A 20,602-nucleotide genomic window follows, 5' to 3' on the forward strand; every position below is an offset into this window, starting at 1 on the left:
ACTGATTCTTGGGCCCCTAGGCAGCTTTCTCAGGTAACAACCCTCTGCCTCCCATGCAGTCTATGCTGGTGTTAGTGGTGGCTGCAAAGGCTGGGCATGCCAGTCACCAGTCCCACAGGTGGCATGTGTGGATAGATGCCAGCTGTGGTGGTAGGAACAGGTTGGGTGAACCTGTCCTTAGGCCCCCTGGAGGAGTACTCATGCACCAATGGTGGTCGATGGGGAGGGTGATTCCCAGGCCCCCCCACAGCATGCTTGGGGATTTGGAGGGAGTGGAGCTGGGCTGGATTGGTCTGTTTTCAGCACCCTCAGTGGTGCATGTGGGCACTGGCTATGGGGGACAAAGGATGGGTATTTCCTAGGCCCTTGGCAGAGTACTTGAGTGGAAGCAGCAGCAGCTACACTGTGGTGCTATTGCTGGGTAAGGTGGGGCTGCTTCCAGTGTCAGCAGCTATAGGCAGGTGTCTGGGGAATTCATGCGTCTGTCCTAGGTGGTGGCTGTGGAGGGAGAAACTTGTCCTTTAGGTGCTTGTAAATGTGTAGTAGCATATTTGCTGGGGTTAGGGTCACTGTCAGTAGTGCATACTTTGATACCTGATGTCAGCAGCCTGCAGTGGTGGTAGCTGTGGGTCAGGGAGTCTGTTTTCAGGACATGTGAAAATCCATGGTAGCCCCACTGCTGGGAGCTGCAGAGTTGCAGCCAATGGCTCATTCTTCAGCCCTGGCTGGTGCTGTAGTTGGGGGGATATCACAGGGATCCAGGGATATGGAGATATAGGGGCTGAGTCATCAATATGGTGGTGTGCCGTAGCTGCTTAAAGCCCACAGCTTGTGTGGAACTCAGAATGAACTTCTGTTCTGGAGTAATGCTATCGTGTGATGCCCAGACAGCTTCTTCCGTTACTCCCAGTGCTTGAGAGGGTAGATGGGCTCTCTCATGGCTAGGATTGCTGGAGTTGCAGTGGAAATGTGGACCACTGGGGCTCTCTCACTTATACTTTTTCCACTTGGGGAGCTCCTCTGGGATCCCAGCTTATCCCAGCTGTGCAGGCTACCTCATTTTCCTCCTCTACCTTGCCTTAGGTGTTCCCTCACTTCTCTGTTGAATTACACTGTTCTTTCTTAGATGATCTATTCAAAGTATGGTTATCTACTCACTATTTTTGTTTTTCTCTGTGCAGGAGGTACCAGATGCCTCTAGTCAGCCATCTTATAGCCCCTCCTATGTTATTTTAATTTTTATCTTGATCAAACCTGCAAAGGGTTGTCTACTTTGTTGGTGTTAAAATTTTTTTTTGTTTTATTGAATTTTGATTTTCTAATTCATGCTTCAGGCTTTTATATTTATTCATTCTGTCCTTGTAGTTTTGTTGGATTTATTTTATTGTTACTTCACTTATTTACATCCCCACCAGCAATGCACAAAAGTTATAATTCCCCCACATCCTACCAACACTTGTTACTTTTTGTTTTTTGTTTTTTTAATTATAAACATCCTAGTGGGTGTAAAGTGACATCTCATTGTGGCTTTTATTTGTATTTTCATAATGAATACTGATATTTAGCATATTTTCATAGGCCATTGGCTATTTATGTATCTTCTTTGGAGAAACATCTTTTGAAAATTTTTGCCTATTTTTATTTTTATTTTTTTATTGGTGAGTTATAAGAATTCTGGATACTCTGGATACCAGATCCTTGTCAGATATATGATTTGCAAATATTTTCTCCAGTTTTGTGTTTGTGTTGGTTGTGTTTTCATACTTATGATAGTGTTACGTGACACACAATAATTTCATATTTTTATAATTCAATTTATCTGTTTTTCATTGCTTGAACTTTTCGTGTTATATCTAAGAAATCATTGCCTAATCCAAGATCATAAAGATTTACATCTAAGTTTCTTCTGAGGCTTCTGTACATATTGCTCTTATATTTAGATCCTATATCAACTTTGTATTCATTTTTGTATGTGGCGTTAGGTAGCATTCAAATTTATTTTTTTGCATGTGGATATCCAGTTATCCCAGCATTATTTGTTGAAAAGATGATTCTTTTCCAAATTGATTTGACTCTATTATTGACAATCAATTGACTAATAATATATGTGTTTATTTTTGGAAGCTTAATTCTAATCCATTGATTTGTATGTCTATGCTTACGCCAGGAGCACACTGTTTTCATTTTTGCAGCTTTTTAGAGAGTTTTGAAATCAATAGGTGTCTTTCAATTTTGTTCACCTTCTTAAAGATAATTTTGGTTATTCTTGAGTTTGCACAAAAAATATGGAATTTCTGAAAAAACAAAAACTGAGATTTTTATAGGGCTTATATTGAATCTTTATATCAATTTTGGGAATATTTTCATCTTAACAATATTGAGTCTTCCAGTCCATGTATATGGATGTCTTTTCATTTATTTATGTCTTTAAACATTTTTAAAAATAATGTCCTATAGTTTTCAGTAAATATCTTATACTTCTTTGGTCAAATTTACTCTTAAATATATTATAATTTTTGATATTATTATAAATGATATTATTTTATTTTATTTTCCGATTGCTCATTGTTACTGTATAGAAATTTAACTGATTTTTTGTTGATCTTGAATCTTGCAAATTTACTGACATTATTTATTAGCTTTGATAGCTGTGTTTTTTTGGTTGATTATTCAGGATTTCATATGTATAATATGCCAATACAGATTAGTTTAATTCTTCCTTTCCAGTTTAAATGATTTTATTTCTTTTTATTGCCTAATTAGATAGAACTTCTGCATAATGTTGAATACAAACAATGAGAGTGGTTATCCTTGTCTCGTTCCTGATCTTAGGAGGAATGCTTTTACTATTAAGTATAATGTTGGCCGGTCACAGTGGCTCATGCCTATAATCCTAGCACTTTGGGAGGCCGAGTTGGGTAGATCACCTGAGGTCAGGAGTTCAAGACCAGCCTGACCAACATGGTGAAACCCTGTTTCTACTAAAAGCACAAAAAAAGTTAGCCAGATGTGATGGTGTGCACCTGTAATCCCAGCTACTCAGGAGGCTGAGGGAGAACAATTGCTTGAACCCGGGAAGCGGAGGTTGCAGTGAGCCAAGATTGCACCATTGCACTCCAGCCTTTGGAGACAGAGCGAGACTCTGATCCCTGCAATGACAAAAAAAAAAAAAAAAAAAAAAAAAAAAAGAAAGAAAGTATAATGGTAGCTGTATGAGGTATTTGTAGATGCTGTTTATAAGGTTGCTATGGCAGTTTCCTTCTATTGCTAGTTTGCTGAGAGTTTTTATCATAAAAGATTTCTGGGTTTTGTCAGTTTTGTTTTACTATGTGTGTTGAAATCTTTATGTGATTTTTTTTTTTTTATTCTAATAGAATGGCATATTTCCCTGACTGATTTTTTTTTTTATGTTGAACGAACCTTGCACTCCTGGGATAAATCCCACATGGTAATGGTATATAAGTTTTTCTTTTAATGCCTCTGGTATGTAAGTTTTTCTTTCAATTTGTTAACATTTTCTTGAGTATTTTTTGCATGTGTATTCATAAGAGCTTCTGGTATATAAGTTTTTATTTCAATTTGTTAGCATTTTCTTGAGTATTTTTTGCATGTATATTCATAAGAGCAACTGGTCTATGGTTTTTTTTTCTGAGATTTCTTTTTCTTGCTTTGGTATAAAGATATTAGCAATCTTATAGAATGAGTTATGAATTTTTTCTTTGAGACGGAGTCTCACTCTGTCACCCAGGCTGGAGTACAGTGGCACAATCTCAGCTCACTGTAAGCTCCACCTTCCAGGTTCGTGTCATTCTCCTGCCTCAGCCTCCCGAGTAGCTGGGACTGCAGGCGCCCGTCACCATGCTGGATAATTTTTTGTATTTTTAGTAGAGACGGGATTTCACCGTGTTAGCCAGGATGGTCTCGATCTCATAACCTCATGATCCGCCCACCTCGGCCTCCCAAAGTGCTGGGATTACATGCGTTAGCCAACATGCCCGACCTGTTCCTCTCTTTTGTATATTGAAAGAGTTTGCGAAGGCTTGGTGTTCATTCTTTAAATATTTAGTTGAATTTACCATTGAAGCCATGGAATCCTGGCTAAACAAGCCTGGGCTTGTTTTTGTTGAAAACTTTTTGATTGTGACTCAATAGCTTTTCTTGTCATCTCCTCTTTCATTTGTGATGTTAGTAATCCTGTCACTTTTTTTCTTGGTTGGTCCAGCTAAAGATTTATCAATTTTGTTGACCTTCTCAAAGAATCAATATTTACTTTTGTTGATTTTATCTATTGATTTTGTTTTCCAATTATTTATTTATTTCTGCCTTAATCTTTATTTTTTCCTTCCTTCTGTTTGCTTTGGGTTTAATTTTATCTTATTTTCTAGGTTTTTTTTTTTTTTTTTGGTGGCAGGCTGGTTATTGATTTGAGATCTTTTTTCTGTTTTAATGCTGTTTAGAGCTGTAAATTTCTCTTAGCATTGCTTTAATGGCATCTCATAAGTTTTTGCATATTATTTTTTATTCATATTTTGGTATATTCTAATGACTTTGACTAAGAGATTGCTTAGAATTAATGTTTAATTTCCACATATTTGTAAATATTTTAAATTTCTGCCTTTGATATCTAATTTCATTCATTTGTGGCTGAAGACTATACATTATGTGATTTCAATTATTTTAAATGTTTTAGGACTTGTTTTATGACCTAAGATAACATATTCTGGAGAATATTTCATGGACAATTGAGAATAATGTATATTCTGGTGTTGCTGGGTGTATTGTTCTACAGATGTCTGTTAGGCCTGGTTGGTTCATAGTGTCATTTGAGTCTTTTATTTTCTTTCCTATTTTTTGTCTGGTTGTTCCATGCATATGCATTACTGACAATGAAGTACAGGTTGATCATCCCAAATCCAAAATCCAGAATCTGAACTACTTCAAAATTAGAAACTTCTTGAGTACCAACATGATGCTCAAAGGAGATCATTGGAGCATTGTGAATTTTGATACTTTTGGGTTTGTGATGCTCAACCAGTAAGAATAATGTGAATATTCCAAAACCTGAAAAAATCTGAAACTTGAAACACTTCTGGTCCAAAGCATTTTGAATAAGGGACAATCAACCCATATTAAAATGGCCAATTAATATTGTTTAATTGTCTATTCCTCTGATTCTGTCAGGTTTTGCTTCATGTGTTTTGGGGCTTAGTTAGGTGCATATATGTTATAATTGCTATATCCTCTTCACAGATTAACAATTTTATCATTATAAAATTCTCTTCTTTTTCTCTCATTACAACTTTGGTCATAAATTCTATTTTGTCTGATATTAGTATAGCCACTTCAGCTTTCTTTTGGTTACTGTTTGCATGGAATATCTTTTTCTATTCTTTCTTTAGTAAAAATAAAATCTTACAATATATTTGTCTTTGAATCTAAGATGAATCTCTCATAGATTCCAATCTCTTTATTAGACTGTTTTGTCCATTTACATTTAATATAATTACTGATGAAAGAGGATTTACTTTTTCCATTTTGCTGTTTGTTTTCTATGTTTCTTACATCTTTTTGTTCCTCCATTTCTCCATTCCTGCTTTTTCTTGTATACCGGATAATTTCTAGTGTACCATTGTAATTCTCTTATAATTTATTTTACTATTTTTTGAGTTATTTTAATTATGGTTGTGCTCAAGATTACAATTTACATATTAATTTACAGCAATCTATTTCATATTAATGCCAACTTTATTTCAATAAGTTTCTGTCAAGTTTTGTATATCCACTTATTGGTTGATGAACATTTGAGTTGTTTCTACCTTTTGGATTTAGTTGATAATGCTGCTATGACATTGTGGTACAAGTATCTGCTTGAGTCTTTGATTTAAATTCTTTTGAGTAGATACTTAAGAGTGAAATTTCTGTGTCATATGTTAATTCTATGTTTAAAAACAACAAAAATATTATTTTATACAGACCTATTCCCCCTTTTTTATACTGTTATGGTAAAAAATTACATCTTTATATATTTGTGGCCATCAACATATATTTTTAATTATTTCTTTATGCAGTTGTATTTTAAATCAGATAGAAAAGAATAATTACAAAGAAAATTTATACTATCTCTTATATTTACCTGGATAGGCAACTTTGCTGGTGTTCTTCATTTTTTCATGTGAATTTGAATTTCAGTCTTGTGACCTTTCCTTTTAATCTGAGGAATTTCCTTTAGTTTTTCTTGTTGGGCAGTTGTTCTAATTATAAATGCCTTCAGTTTTTATTTATCTGGAAGTGCCTTTATTTCTTTCATTTTTGAAGGATAGTTTTGTTAGGTATAAGATTCTTGACTGACAGTATTATTATTTCAGCATTTTTAATAAGTCATCTGATCGTCCTCTGGCTTTCATAGTCTTTCACGAGAAATCAGCTGTTTATCTTATTAAGGGTCCTTGGTCATGATGAGTTGCTTTCCTCTTACTGCTTTTAAGATTCTCTCTTTGTGTTTGTCTTTTGCCAGTTTGATTTGGTTTGTCTAGGTGCTGATCTCTTTAGCTTTATTCTATGTGGAGTCCACTGAGCCTCTTGGATGTGTAGATTAATGATTTTTAATAAAATTTAGGGATTTATAAATTATAGATTTCTAATTTAGCCATTATTTCTTCAGATACTCTGTTACTTTCTCTACTCTCCCTTTGTTACTCTTATTATGTGTATGGTATTATGCTGGATGGTGTCTTACAGTTCTCTAAAACTCTGCTCACTCTATTTTATTCTTTTTCTTATTACTCAGGCTACATTGTGTTTTTTTTTTAATTTTTAAAACCTAATTTATTTTTTAACTGACAAGTAATAATTGTACATATTTACAGGGGGTACATAGTGATGTTTTGATACATATAATGTATAGTGATCAGATCAGTGTAGTTCACATATGAATCATCTCAAACATTTATCATTTCTTTGTGTTGGGAACATTCAATATCCTCCCTCTAGCTATTTGAAACTATGTGTTATTGTTAACTATAGTATTTGTGACTATTACTTCTGTGTTTGAAAATAATGCATGCTCACTCTTTGCTACATTCAGGAATATACATATGTCTTCATGTAATGTTTAGTTCATATAGGCTCTAGCTTTGCATAGGTGTGATTCCTTTTAAATTGTTGCTATCTGAAAGAAATGTTTAAAAGTGTTTCTCAGTGATTGTGGATTTGTCCATTTTTCTTTTGATTTATATAATCTCCATTTTATATACTTTAGTGATATATGATTATGTATATCATGATTAATGATTATAGCATTTTTATAAATTTCATCTTTTAATCAATATGTGCCATTCTAAATTATTTATTTTATATGACATTTTGTCTAAATAACATTTATATAGTTCCTCTTTGTTGATATACACAAATGAAGTTAAATATATATTGAATTATATATACATATATACATACGTAATTTTAAAATTTCACTTTTGTCATTTTGTACTAAGTATATCTTTTATAAATAATATTTAACTATTTTTTTTGTCTATGTAAACAAAAGCGGAAAGTTTCTGCTTTTGAATAAGTGAATTTACCTAATTCCCAATTGGTTTTGAAAAGCCTAAAACAAATTTTTATTTGTACATTCACTCTCTCCATTTTTAAACTGAAATTTCTATTAGGTGGATACTGGAATTTACAACTCTATTGTAAATATAGTCTATCTTTTATTTCATACTTTTACTCTTTTGGTATTTTGTGATCTGTTCCATGACCTTTCCTTGGCTTCACTTTCCAGTTCACTAATTGTCTCTATCTATTGTGTTAAGTTTTAAAAATTGTGGTAAAGTATACATAACATAAAATGTACAATCTTAACTATTTTTTTTTTTTTTTTTGAGACGGAGTCTCGCTCTGTCGCCCAGGCTGGAGTGCAGTGGCCGGATCTCAGCTCACTGCAAGCTCCGCCTCCTGGGTTTACGCCATTCTCCTGCCTCAGCCTCCCTAGTAGCTGGGACTACAGGTGCCCGCCACCTCGCCCGGCTAGTTTTTTGTATTTTTTTTTTAGTAGAGACGGGGTTTCACCAGGTTAGCCAGGATGGTCTCGATCTCCTGACCTCATGATCCGCCCGTCTCGGCCTCCCAAAGTGCAAGGATTACAGGCTTGAGCCACCGCGCCCGGCCAATGTTAACTATTTTTAAGTGTAAATTTCAGTGGCAATAAGTATATTCACAGTGTTATAAAACTATCATCATTATCTATTTTCAGAACTTTAAAAATCATCCCAAGCAGATCTATGTACCTGTTAAGCAATACTTCCCCATTCTTTACACACCTCAGCTCCTGGTAACCTCGATTCTACATTGTCTCTATAAATTTGTGTGTTCTAGGGCACCTAATATAAGTAGAATCATACAATATTTGTCTTGTTATGTCTATATATTTTACTTAGCATAATTTTATTAAGGTTCATTTATTTTTGATCGTATATTAAGACTTTATTATTAAGATTGAGTAATATTCCATTGTAAGTTTATACCATATTTTGTTATCCATTTATATGTTGATGGAGATTTGAGTTGTTTTCACTTTTTGGCTTTGGTTAATAATGCTGCTATGCATATTTTTGTACAAGTATCTGAATCCCTGCTTTCAATTTTTTGGGTATATACTCAAGATAAAATTGCTGAATCATCTGGTATTTCTATGTTAAAGTTTTTGAGGAACCATCAACTATCTTCCACAGACTGTACTATTTTGCATTCCCACCAGAAATGCACAAGCATTCCAATTTTTCAACATCTTTATCAATCCTTGTTATATTTTGGCATTAATGTTTTCTAATTTTAATAACAGCCATTGTAACAGGTGTAAAATGGTATCTTATTGTGGTCTTGAATTGCATTTCTCCAATGGATAGTGGTTTTGACAATCTTCTCATAGGTTTCTTGGTCATATGCATATCTTCTTTGGTGAAGTGTTTATTCAAATCTGTTGATCATATTAGTATTGGATTGTATGTCTTCATTTTGTTGAGTTGTAGGAATTATTTATGTATTCTCAATATTAATACCTTATCAGATATATTACTTGCAAATATTTTCTCACATTCTATAGGTTTTTTTATACTATTTTGATAGTGTCTTTTGATATACAGACATTTTAAAATTTGATGTAATCTAATTTATCAATTTTATATTTTGTTGTCTGTGCATTTTGTGTCATATCCTAGAAATCTTTGCCAAATCCTATGTCAGGAGGCTTTTCTCCTGTTTTCTTCTAAGGGTTTTATAGTTTTTGCTCTTACATTTAGGTATTTGATTCAGTTTGAATTAATATTTAACTATTTTGTTAGGTAAGAATTCAAATTTACTCTTTCCATGGGGATATCCAGTTTTCTTAGCTGTATTTGTTCAAAAAAAGAATTCTTTATATATCAAATGTTTTTGGTTCCCTTGTGAAAAATCACTTAATCACATGTGTCGGGATTTATTTCTGGGCTTTTTATTGTTTTTCATTTGTTCATATATCTGTTCTTATGCCAATATCACAGTATTTCAATTAATGTATCTGTGACATAAGTTTTGAGATGAGGAAATGTGAGTTCTCAAACTTTGTTATTCTTTTTCAAAATTGTTTTGGCTATTTCTTGCAATTACATATACATTTTAGGATTATTTTATTTCTTCATAAAATGCCATTGGGATTCTGATAAAAATTGCATTGATCTGTAGATTATTTTGAGTAGTATTATCATCACAATATTGTCTTTCAACCCATGAACAAAAGATGTTTATATCCATTTATTTATGATTTATTTATGTCTTAATTAAATAGTTAATTAAATTTAGCAATGTTTTATAGTTTGCAGTGTACAAATCTTTCATTTTTTTTTTTTTTTTGGTTGTGGAGTTTCCGTCTTGTTGTCCAGGCTGGAGTGCAATGGCACAATCTCGGTTCACTGCAACCTCTGCCTCTCTGGATCAAGTGACTCTCCTGCCTCAGCCTCCTGAGCAGCTGGGATTGCAGGCATCCGCCACTACTCCCCTAATTTTATATTTTTAGTAGAGACGTGGTTTCTCCATGTTGGTCGGGCTGATCTCAGACTCCTGACCTCAGGTGATCTGCCTGCCTCGGCCTCCCAAAGTACTGGGATTATAGGCATGAGCCCTCACTCCTGGTCAAGTCTTTCAATTCTTAAGTATTTTATTCCTTTTGATGCTATTATAAACAGAATAATTATTTTCTTAATTTTTGGGAGCTACTGTCTGTTGCTAATGCATGCAAAGCAACTAATTTGTGTGCGGTGATTTTATATTCTGCTACTTTGCTGAACTTCTTTATTAGTTGAATAAAGTTTGTTGTTTTTGGTGAAATCTTCAGGCCTTTCTACACATGAGATTATGCAATCTGTGAACAGACATAATTTTCCTTCTTCCTTTCTAAATTGGATGCTTTTTGTTTCTTTTTCTTGCCTAAAATTGCTCTGGCTGGAATTTCCAATACTAGGTTGAAAATAAGGGTCAAAGTGGGCATCCTTGTCTTGTTCCAAATCTTAGAGGAAAAACTTTAAATCTTTCACCACTGAGTATAATGTTGGCTGAGAATTTTCCATATATGGCCTATATTACAGAGAAGATGTTTCTGTTTGTTAATGATTTATTGAATTGTTTTGGGCACTGAATTTGTCAAATGCCTTTTCTGCATCAATGAAATAATCATGTGGTTTCTTTATTTTATTCTGTTAATGTGGGGCATTACATTGATTGATTTTTATATGTTGAACCATTCTTGCCTTCCAGGAATAATCCCACTTGGCCATGATGTATAATCCTTTTAATATGTTCCTGAATTTGGTTTCCTAGTATTTTGTTGAGGATTTTTGCATGAATGTTCATATGGGATATTTGTCTACAGTTTTGTTGTAGTGTCTTTGCCTGGCTTTGGTATCTGGGTAAAGTAAAGCTCGTAAAATAGGTTAGGAAGTATTTCTTCCTCTTCAATTGTTTTGGAGAGTTTTTTGAAGAGAAAGATTAGTGCTAATTCTTCTTTAAATGTTTGATGGAATTCATTAGTGAAACCATCTGGCCCTGGGCATTTCTCTGTTGGTAGTTTTTTGATTACTGATTCAATTTCCATATGAGTTATATGCCCATTAAGATTTTCTATTTATTCATGCATCAGTCTTGGTAGGTTGGGTGTTTCTAGAAATTTGTTCATTTCGCCTAGTTTATGCCATCTGTTGGTGTACACTTTTTTGTAATGCTCTTTTATAACCTTTTTTTGTTTCTGTAAAATTAGTAGTGATGTCCCCATTTTATATTAGATTTTGGTAATTTGAGACATTTTTATTTCTTAGTCAATCTAGCTAAAGGTATGTTAATTTTGTTAATCTTTTTGAAGAACCAGACTGGTTCATTGATGTTAGCTTTTGCTTTTCTATCTTCTAGTTTGAAGAAAACTTGCTTGAATAGAAACCACTTAAAATGTTCATTTTCTTTTTTTCACACTTTAGGAGAGAGGCCTGTAAATTACTATCTATGGATCAAATCTTGCCTGCCACTTGTTTTTGTAAATAAAGTTTTATTAAATAAAGTTTTGTAAATAAAGTTTTATTTTGTAAATAAAAAAATACATATATACCTGCTCATTTGTTTATGTACTGTTTTCATGTTGCAGTGGCAGAGTTGAGTAGTTCTAACATAGACTGTATGGCTTCCAAAGCCTAAAATATTTACTATTTTGCTCTTTACAAAAAAGTTTGCTGACTCCTGCTCTAAGAAGCTTTCAAATAGATTTATATCTAAATGCAGCAATGGCCAAAGTTATAGTAATGATTTTTTTTTTTTTGCCAGGAAGATGGAAGGTTCTCATACTGTAAAACATTTGCAGATTTTAATACTTCTCTGCCATGCCTTGTTTAACAGACAGACAAGCATGGAGAAGGCACCAGGTGGCAGTAAGGGAGGTGGGTGGTAAGGGTGTATCACAACACTGGGAAGCATATTCCTTAACATTAGGAGTTTATGTGATTTAGCTGAAGAGAGAACACCTGTATTAGTTAAAAGGGATTTTTAGCAACATTTAAACAAAAGCTATTTCACATGTCACTAATTATACTATAAGAATTTCTAGAAAGAAGGAGTATCTCTTGGTCTAATAGTTCAGAGAATTTCTATTAGTACAATGAAAAATGACAGCCTTCATTTTATCCTCAAAATATATTAAAATTATCTTGAGGTGGACTCAAGGACTGACAGGTGTCATGTATTTACCCCATTTGAAAAATACATTTCAGTAACAGAGTGAGACTCTGTCTCAAAAAAGATTTCAAATGTCTTTTCTCAATTGAAAAACCCTATTATTTCTAGATAGATAAATAACCTTTGCAAACTCGAGCCACATTTTTTCCCTTTCTTTTAAAATTCAGCTTAATATAATTGAAAACTGAAGTCTGACTCTCTAGGCCTATAAGGGATAAAAGAGAGACAGGACAGATAGAAATAACTGGCAACTAGCAGTTACTGGGCTTTGGCTCCGGTTTCATAGTAGGCAATGGTGGACTCTTAGTCAACTGAAGCTTGGATAGGACTTAGCTGCATAATTAAGAAGCTGAATCTGTTTTATTTCATTTTTCTATAACATAAAGAGTGTGAAAAGGCCATTTTAATGTTCAGAGAGTAGCTTCTCTTGGAAAATATCCCCGAACATACCATGGAGCAGTGTCAACTGTAATATAAAATGTCCTAGAAATCTTGCAATTTATGAGTTTAATGGCACACCTGAGGATTACGAGGTTTTTTCCATCCACTCGTAATAGCCCAGTGACTGATTTAGCAGAGAGGAAGCAAAATGAATAATCTTGATCACCTTTTAACATTTTTCCTGAATTGCTGACTTCAGAGATTTAGGGGTACAGCATTTACAGGAATTGTATGTCTTTTTGGCAATACTTTAAAATCAAAGAAAATGGGTATTAGATAGTTATAAATATGTCAATATTTGTAAATGGTATTACTTTGTGGATATGAAGTCCTTCATTGCTCATCTGTTTTTAAGTTCAGCGATCCACTTACAAAGGTGTAAGGACTTATTGACACGGTGCTTCCTCTCTGTTGACACCATTAGCCTGAGAACTGAGGACAATGGATAGCTGTATATAAGTTCAAGTTCTGCATCTACTTCTTAGTTTCCCTTTCCATCCTTCAGTTATGTTTGTGTTTTTTTTTTTTTTGAAATCTGTAAAGTAGGAATAATAATAAAGTTACTATTCCTTGTAGGGTTTTGAAGGATTTTCTTGGGATAATGTAAAGTACTGGGCATATAATAGGCCTAAATGTAACTCAACCATGTTTTTTATTTTAATATACATGTCACTACCCATCTCTAGTGCACAGAATCACCAGAATGCAAATGATTTTGAAGATTCATGTAATATTCACATGTTGCAAAATCTTGTTTGTGGAGCTCTCATTGTAACCTGTATGTTTCAAACGATGCCATGTGGTTCTTTAAGCATTTCCAGATATTAAGGAATTTTACACTGTTGTGTTGTTTTTTTAATGTCTGCATTTCTCTCTCTCTGGCTTATTCCCTCTGAATTTATTTATCCAGTAGATAAAATTAAGAAGAAATGGATGCTGTAGGAATATTTATGTGTTTAAAGATTGTGGTTGCCCCATTATAGTTTCTCACCAGCAGCCTCAGCACGCAGTCAGAGACTGTAGAGAGAAGAGTCATTCTTTTCTCTGATTTCAGGATGCATCTCCAGCGTGTTTCTGCCGTAATGGATCTAAAATCAAAATTTTAAATGCTAGTTTTTACGTGTGAATTTTTCTTCCGCACTGTTATTCTCTCCTCGTAACCTTTTATTTCACTGAGTTCCAGAGAGCAGACAGCTTAGGTTGCTTGATTTGACAGATCAATGAGGAAGGATAACTAAAGAAAGTTTAAAGGTATCTTTTATACCAAAATACCTCACTTCTCTTTCATTGCAGGTGTAGTTATAAGCAGTAATGCCATACCCCAGTTTTCTCACCTCTATTCTTATTATACTTGCTTTCTATACTTAAGGTGGCAATTAACTTAAATACCTGAGTTCAGGTAGTTTGTCTAGTAGATAAACAGTATCAGTGCTACCTGGATGCATTTTTGCATCACTTATTTGCATGATAGTGTTCAAAAATTTTTGTGAATTTCAACCACAGAAAAGACACAATAGGACAATTCTCAAAGGAAAAAAACCAGAAATGACCCAGTACAAGAACAGTAAAATATCTTTCCACCTGTTAATTTGGTAAAGATCAGAATGTGTGTGCTATGGTTTGAATGTCTGTGACCCTCTAAAATTCATATATTGGAACTTAAATCCCAAGGTGATGATATTAAGTGGTGTGGTCTTTGGGAAGTGACTAGGCCGTGAGGGCTTTGCCCTCATAAATGGGATTAATATGGGTATAAAAGAGGAATCAGAGAGCTGCCTGGCTTTCCCATCTCTTCTGCCATGTGAGGGCATAGTGTTTGTCTCTTTTGTCCTTTCTGCCATGTGAGGACATAACAAGAAGTTGCCATCTTGAGAACAGAGAGCAGCCATCACCAGACACCAAATCTGCCAGTGCTTTGATCTTGGACTGGTCAACCTCTAAAACTGAGAGAAATAAATTCCATTATTTATAAATTACCCAGTCTGGGTATGTTTTTAATAGCAGCAGGGATGGACAAGGACAGTGTGTAACACTCAGTATCAACAAACTCCAAGGAAATGGGCCCCCTGATACTCTATTGTGCAGTGTAAATTCACACAAATTTTGGAGAGCAATTTGGCAATATATATCAAAATCTTAAAGTTCTAGGCACAAGAACTCTGTTTTAGAGATTAAGTCTATTGGAGTAGTCTGCAGGAAGTTGTATCTGTAAATTTGCTCATCACAATTCTGTTTATACTGGAAGATAACCCTCAAAAACATTATATATCTAATAATAGAGGATTACAATTACATGATGAAATTTTGTAAAGACATCAAAATTATATATTATATATCATATATTATAGAAAAATAAAAATGTTTATGAAATATGAAGGGAAAAATATCACAGGTTATAAAACAATTTTTCATTTCAAGCTGATTAAATTTATATATTTATGCTATATTCTGTAAAGATTTATATTGAAATGTCCACAATAACTGTATATAATGGAAGTTGCAATAATGCTAACAGTTTTTCCTGACTTATCTATATAATTTTCAATTTGCTGCAATAAACATGTATTTTTTCTCGATGGACAAACAAAGCTGTGTTTTCATTTTAAACAAAAGAGATCAGTAAGATTATTTTATTTCCCAATCAGATTCTAAGCTCTCTGGGGCAAGATTCAGCTTATGAAGTATCAGATAACAAACATAATAGATAAATCTAATCATCATAGCAGCTAAGTTGTTTTTCAGCTAAGTGGATGAATTTTTTAAGGAAAGATCAACTCTTCAAAAAATTTATATTTCTCTTTTGTTGAATAAGACCAATAGCATTGATGCTATTATGAAAGATAAATAAAAACCACAGAAAAATAAACTTGGGTGAGCTTGTTGGGAAAACATTTATGGACAAACTATATTTTCAAAGAGCTTTGACTAACTTCGCTTTAAACCTTAAATCTTTCTTGTCCTTCTGGATGCTCTTTCACGAATGAAAAAAACAGAAGGGCTTAAAAAAGAAATTCCTGCTCACCATCTCCCTAAAGCACCATCTCTCTTACTGCTTTCGGTTGACTCTCATTAGTTCCTAAGTTCTAGCTAAAAGGTGCTTCTTGAATATTTGTCAAATTTTTAATATTTCTCCTGAAATAAGCTTATAGGGACACATATGATTTTCTCAATGGGTGTTACCCAGAAGTCTACTTTCTAAGTAAAATGTTTGGGTTAGTTGCCTGAGAACAGGATGGTGTTTTCTATGCCCTGGGCATAGGAATTTAATCAATGAGAGAATCTGGCTGATTAGCTTGAGCTTATTAATACTGGTGAGTCTTTTTAGGTTTGGGGTAACTTATTTTATAGTTCTTTTGCAAGGAAATTGCAGAATTACATAACTTTTTGTTTATTGTGTCTCTGGCTCTTTTCGCAGTTGGGTCTTCGCATCATTGGAAGGTGAATAGAAAAGTATGTCTTCAGAATTTCACCATGTTTTGGAAGAATTGCAGCAAGAAAAAAAGAATTCCTTTGTTTCCACTCCATTTCTTTTAAGGAAAACCTGGAATATCTGAGGGTGCAAGCTGAGAAAGGTCTGCTTATCTATTCCCTACTCTGGAGATCAAAAACAATCCAAGTCTACTGTTCTCTTCTCCTGGCACTCTTAACTTGTACACATTGCAACATTTTATGTCAAAGTAATTATCAAGCTATCCTAACAAGGACGAGCCCTTATTAAATAATTCACTATGGTTGGGAAACGGTGAGGAAGTCATCTTCTTTTGTCTTCTTTTCTCTGAAAATAAAATTTTCCTAATTTTGTATTAGGGCTTCACTTTTTACATTTTCTACTTTCTTTAATAGCTCAAAGCTCATGACAGTACATGTCCAATCTTGCAAAACAAGAGGGATTTGTTAAACTAAACTTTTAAAAAAATCATCATAACTGGCCATCTTTCATTATAAGATAATTTTTCTCTCAATTCAAGCCAATTGTGTGGGGTATGTGTGTTGTGTGTGTGTGTGTGTATGTGTGTGTGTCTGCCTTTATGTGCTGCCTGAAAGCCATATGTCTTTCCACAGGATAGAAAGAATTTTTAATTCTAGGTAATAAATCTCAAGCTTTCAAGAACTAAACTGAAAACGCCACCTCTGACTTATCAATTGTTTCTGGCCTGTGCTTCTACAAAACACAAAGCACGTATTTGTTAACCGCAATTGAAACCATTTTAAAATAGTGTTTTTGGAGCAGTGAATCTGTGTGAAACTTCTGTAAGCTGTTTGTAGGACAGCCGTGAAAATCCTCCATGTTCTATGCATTGGATTTTTTTTCCTCCTTACTCACAAGGATCATCTTCAGGTTAATGTCACAGAAATCGGGACAACTTAGTGTTTGAGAAATAGAGAAATAGCTCAAGGAGCTATTAGATACCAACCCATACCTTGTTGTTTTCTGAGGGTGGGAGAAACTAGAAGACAGTTTGATATGACTCTCATTCCATGAGACAACCCCAAGAACACAAACCCCAAACTATCCAAGTAGGCCTTTTATTTTAGGGAGACCACCAAAAGAACTGGAGCCCACTTCCTCTGGTGATTCAATAAGATTAACAGCCCCTCCTGAAGTTTTTGTACAGTGGCCCAGAATCTAAATATGTGCTTATACCCAGTTCTTTGTCTTCAATTCTCGAGTCTTCTGTGTGACTCACTCTGAAAGTCCAGGTGTGGAAGGGAGAGGCACATGGAGGAAAAACCCAGGTTCAGAATTTATATTTGTCTAATGCCACATGTTCCCAAAATATTTCTGGGCTGTTTCAAAACTGGTCTGCACAGATATTAATCTCTGTGACCATATGTCTGAAACATTTCATCTCTGGGAAACAGCTGAAAGTAGTTGGTGGGGCTCTGTGGGATCCATGTTAGGTATTGTAAGTATAGTCAGAAGAAGAGCCTGTGTCTGGGGCTTATGGGAAGATAATGAGAAATGCCTGTACCTTCTCGTTCTTATTTTTGAGCTTGGCTGCATGACTACAGTTGTTAGGCACAGGTAAGTTTATTCCCAAAGAGTAAAGGTTGGGGTGGATGGTATGTGTAGATTATCTCAGGCAGGGGATGAGTTAAATGAAGTTTTCATGGAATCATCTTGTTAACCAGGAGTATTTTTTTTTAACCCAAGTCATCACAACGACAACAACAACATTTTTTTTTCATATCATGTTTTCCCAAAAGTATATTATGCAAATAAAAATCTGAAACAAAAGAAATACACAGTACGTAAGATCACCTCTTATTCCATGTAAGTAGGACTAGTTTTTAATTGGCTCTTCCAAATGTTTGATTAATTTTGGGAGAGTGGTCATAAAAATGTTACATACACACTTTTAACATTTTCATTTAACATAAGGCATGAAACTATGCAATTATTTTCCCATCTTTTGATGTAAGGCCAACCTTTACTTTGAATGGGTGGTAGCCGATTGCAGTTCTACTTTGTGTTTCTTGAAAAAACCACACCAATAATATATCTTTTGCGATTTCCAGTTTGGGTTTCTCTAAAGCAAAGCAAGAATTGAAAGCTGTGTGCAAAGACATCAGAGTGCAGAATCATCTTGTATTTTGTACAATACGTATACCACCCCAACTTTGTTTCTGGCATACCTAATTCAAGTTATTTTGACAGTTCAACTTTATGTAGTCTCTTCAGAACATTCAACTGTTCGTAGATACAATGCTCATTTTCTTTTCCCACTCAAATTTCATCAATGTATGCCATATTTAGTTAAACTTAATAATGACTACAGTAGTATAAACTACTTGGAAATAAGCACAACCAATACTTGTGAGATGGATGTAGGGGGCCTCCGGTATTAGAAAGTAGTTGTCTAAATCTCTGCATTCTGAACCTATGGGCATCAGTCAGTATGTTAGAGAGGGTGGGAGGAATTAGTTAACTTCATGGATCCCTAAAGCAAGCGTCAATTAAGATGATGTATCATGTAGGATGACTAAATAATGCTGCAGCAAGGAATATTTCCCAAATTGTCATGGCTTGCGATACGCCTTATGTTTTTCTCCTGTTTTATGTCCATTATGGATCTTGCCCTGGTACCCAGCCTGATGCAGCAGCTACTCTCTGGAGCATGCCTCATCATTGTGGCAGAGCTTGTTGCAAATGAGTGATTCTACCTGGGAGTGACACACAACTCCACTCACAATTCATTGTCCAAAATAAGTCAATGACCACACCTAACTTTAGTGGGACAAAGAAACACTATCCTACTCTGTGCTTAGAAGGAAGAAAGATGAAAACATTTGGTGATGGCTCTATGACTACCATGGGTATCTTTCATTTTAATATTGTACATTAATAGCTCTTTCTTTCAATATACTTACAATCAGTATGCTAAGTGATTGCTTTATAGCATAACCTCAGTTAAACCGCTAAGACAACCTTGTGAAGTTGGTACTATCATGCCTATTCTACAGAAGTGGAAATGAAATACATGGAAGATAAATACTTGCCAAAGATGGGTCAGCACTAATCACAACTTGAGCTCAGTAGTTTGATGCCAGGGTGAACGTTCTGAGCACCTATGCTTCAGCTTCCTTTCAGAAGGGAGGAGACTGACAGCTGTACCCCAGTAGACACGTTATTTGAGGTGGTGAGAAAGTCAGCTGCAATGTTGGGCTCAGCTTTGTCAAAAACCATCCCAGGATTTTCTCTGTAATATGGGGCTAACATTACTTTGCTCTACTATTTGCCCCACAGATAATTTAAGAGTCATTTTCTCTATGCCATACCAGCCTTAAATCCCAGACCTGGACTGTCCAGTACAGCAGACACAAGCCCCATGTGACCACTGAGCACTTGAAATATGGCTACTTTGAACTGAGATATGTTATAAAATATACTCAGGATTTCAAATACTTAATATGAAAAGAGCAGTATATCTCACTAGTAATTTTTCATATTGCTTATATGAATGACAAGTGTACATATATTGGATTAAGTAAAATGTATTATTAATATTAACTTTTCCTGTTTTTTAAGAACTTTTTGAATGTGTATAAATATTTCAAAATTACATATGTAACACATTATATTTTTTCTTCTTTTTTTTTTTTTGAGACAGAGTCTCGCTCTGTCACTCAGGCTGGAGTGCAGTGGCGCAATCTTGGCTCCACCTCTGTGGTTCAAGCAATTCACCTGCCTCAGCCTCCCGAGTAGCTGGGATTACAGGCACACACCACCACACCTGGCTAATTTTAAAAAATCTTTTTAGTTTCACCATGTTGACCAGACTGGCCTTGAACTCCTGACCTCAGGCAATCAGCCTGCCTCGGCCTCCCAAAGTGCTGGGATTACAGGCATGAGCCACTGTGCCCAGCCTTAATTTTTTACTTCAATAGTTTTTTGGGAAAAAGTGGTTTGGTTACACAATTAAGTTATTTAGTGGTAATTCTGAGATTCTGGTGCACCCATCATCTGAGCAGTGTATACTGTACTCAGTGTGTTGTCTTTTATCCCTTGCCAACCTCCCATCCTTCCCACTGAGTTGCCAAAATCCGTTATATCATTCTTATGTCTTTTCATCCTCACAACTTAGCTCCCATTTAAAAGTGAGATCATATGGTATTTGGTTTTCCATTCCTGAGTTACTCCACTTAAAATAATGGTCTCTGATTCCATCCAGGTCACGCAAATGTCATTATTTCAATATTTTTTATGGCTGAGTAGTATTCCATGGTGTATACATACCACATTTTCTTCATCCAGTTGTTGATTGATGGGTGGTTTGTATTTTTGCAGTTGAGAATTGTGCTGCTATATACTGCATGTGCAAGTGTCTTTTTCATATAATGACTTATTTTCCTCTGGGTAGATAGCCAATAGTGGGATTGCTGGATCAAATAGTAGTTCTACTTTTAGCTGTTT

The 20,602-nt window shown here is 34.7% G+C and overlaps 1 long non-coding RNA gene across 1 annotated transcript in view; it reads left to right on the top strand.

Annotated features, from left to right (window-relative positions):
- The window catches only part of LOC139358521 (uncharacterized), a 188,096-nt gene extending 171,670 nt beyond the window's left edge, over window positions 1-16,426 (top strand). The window contains exon 7 of the long non-coding RNA XR_011613612.1: window positions 16,103-16,426. This is a non-coding gene — a long non-coding RNA (uncharacterized lncRNA). The remainder of the gene's footprint in view (window positions 1-16,102) is intronic.
- The last annotated feature ends 4,176 nt before the right edge of the window (window positions 16,427-20,602 follow it).

Source organism: Macaca nemestrina, chromosome 15 (assembly GCF_043159975.1).
Source record: "Macaca nemestrina isolate mMacNem1 chromosome 15, mMacNem.hap1, whole genome shotgun sequence".
Lineage (NCBI taxonomy): Eukaryota > Metazoa > Chordata > Mammalia > Primates > Cercopithecidae > Macaca > Macaca nemestrina.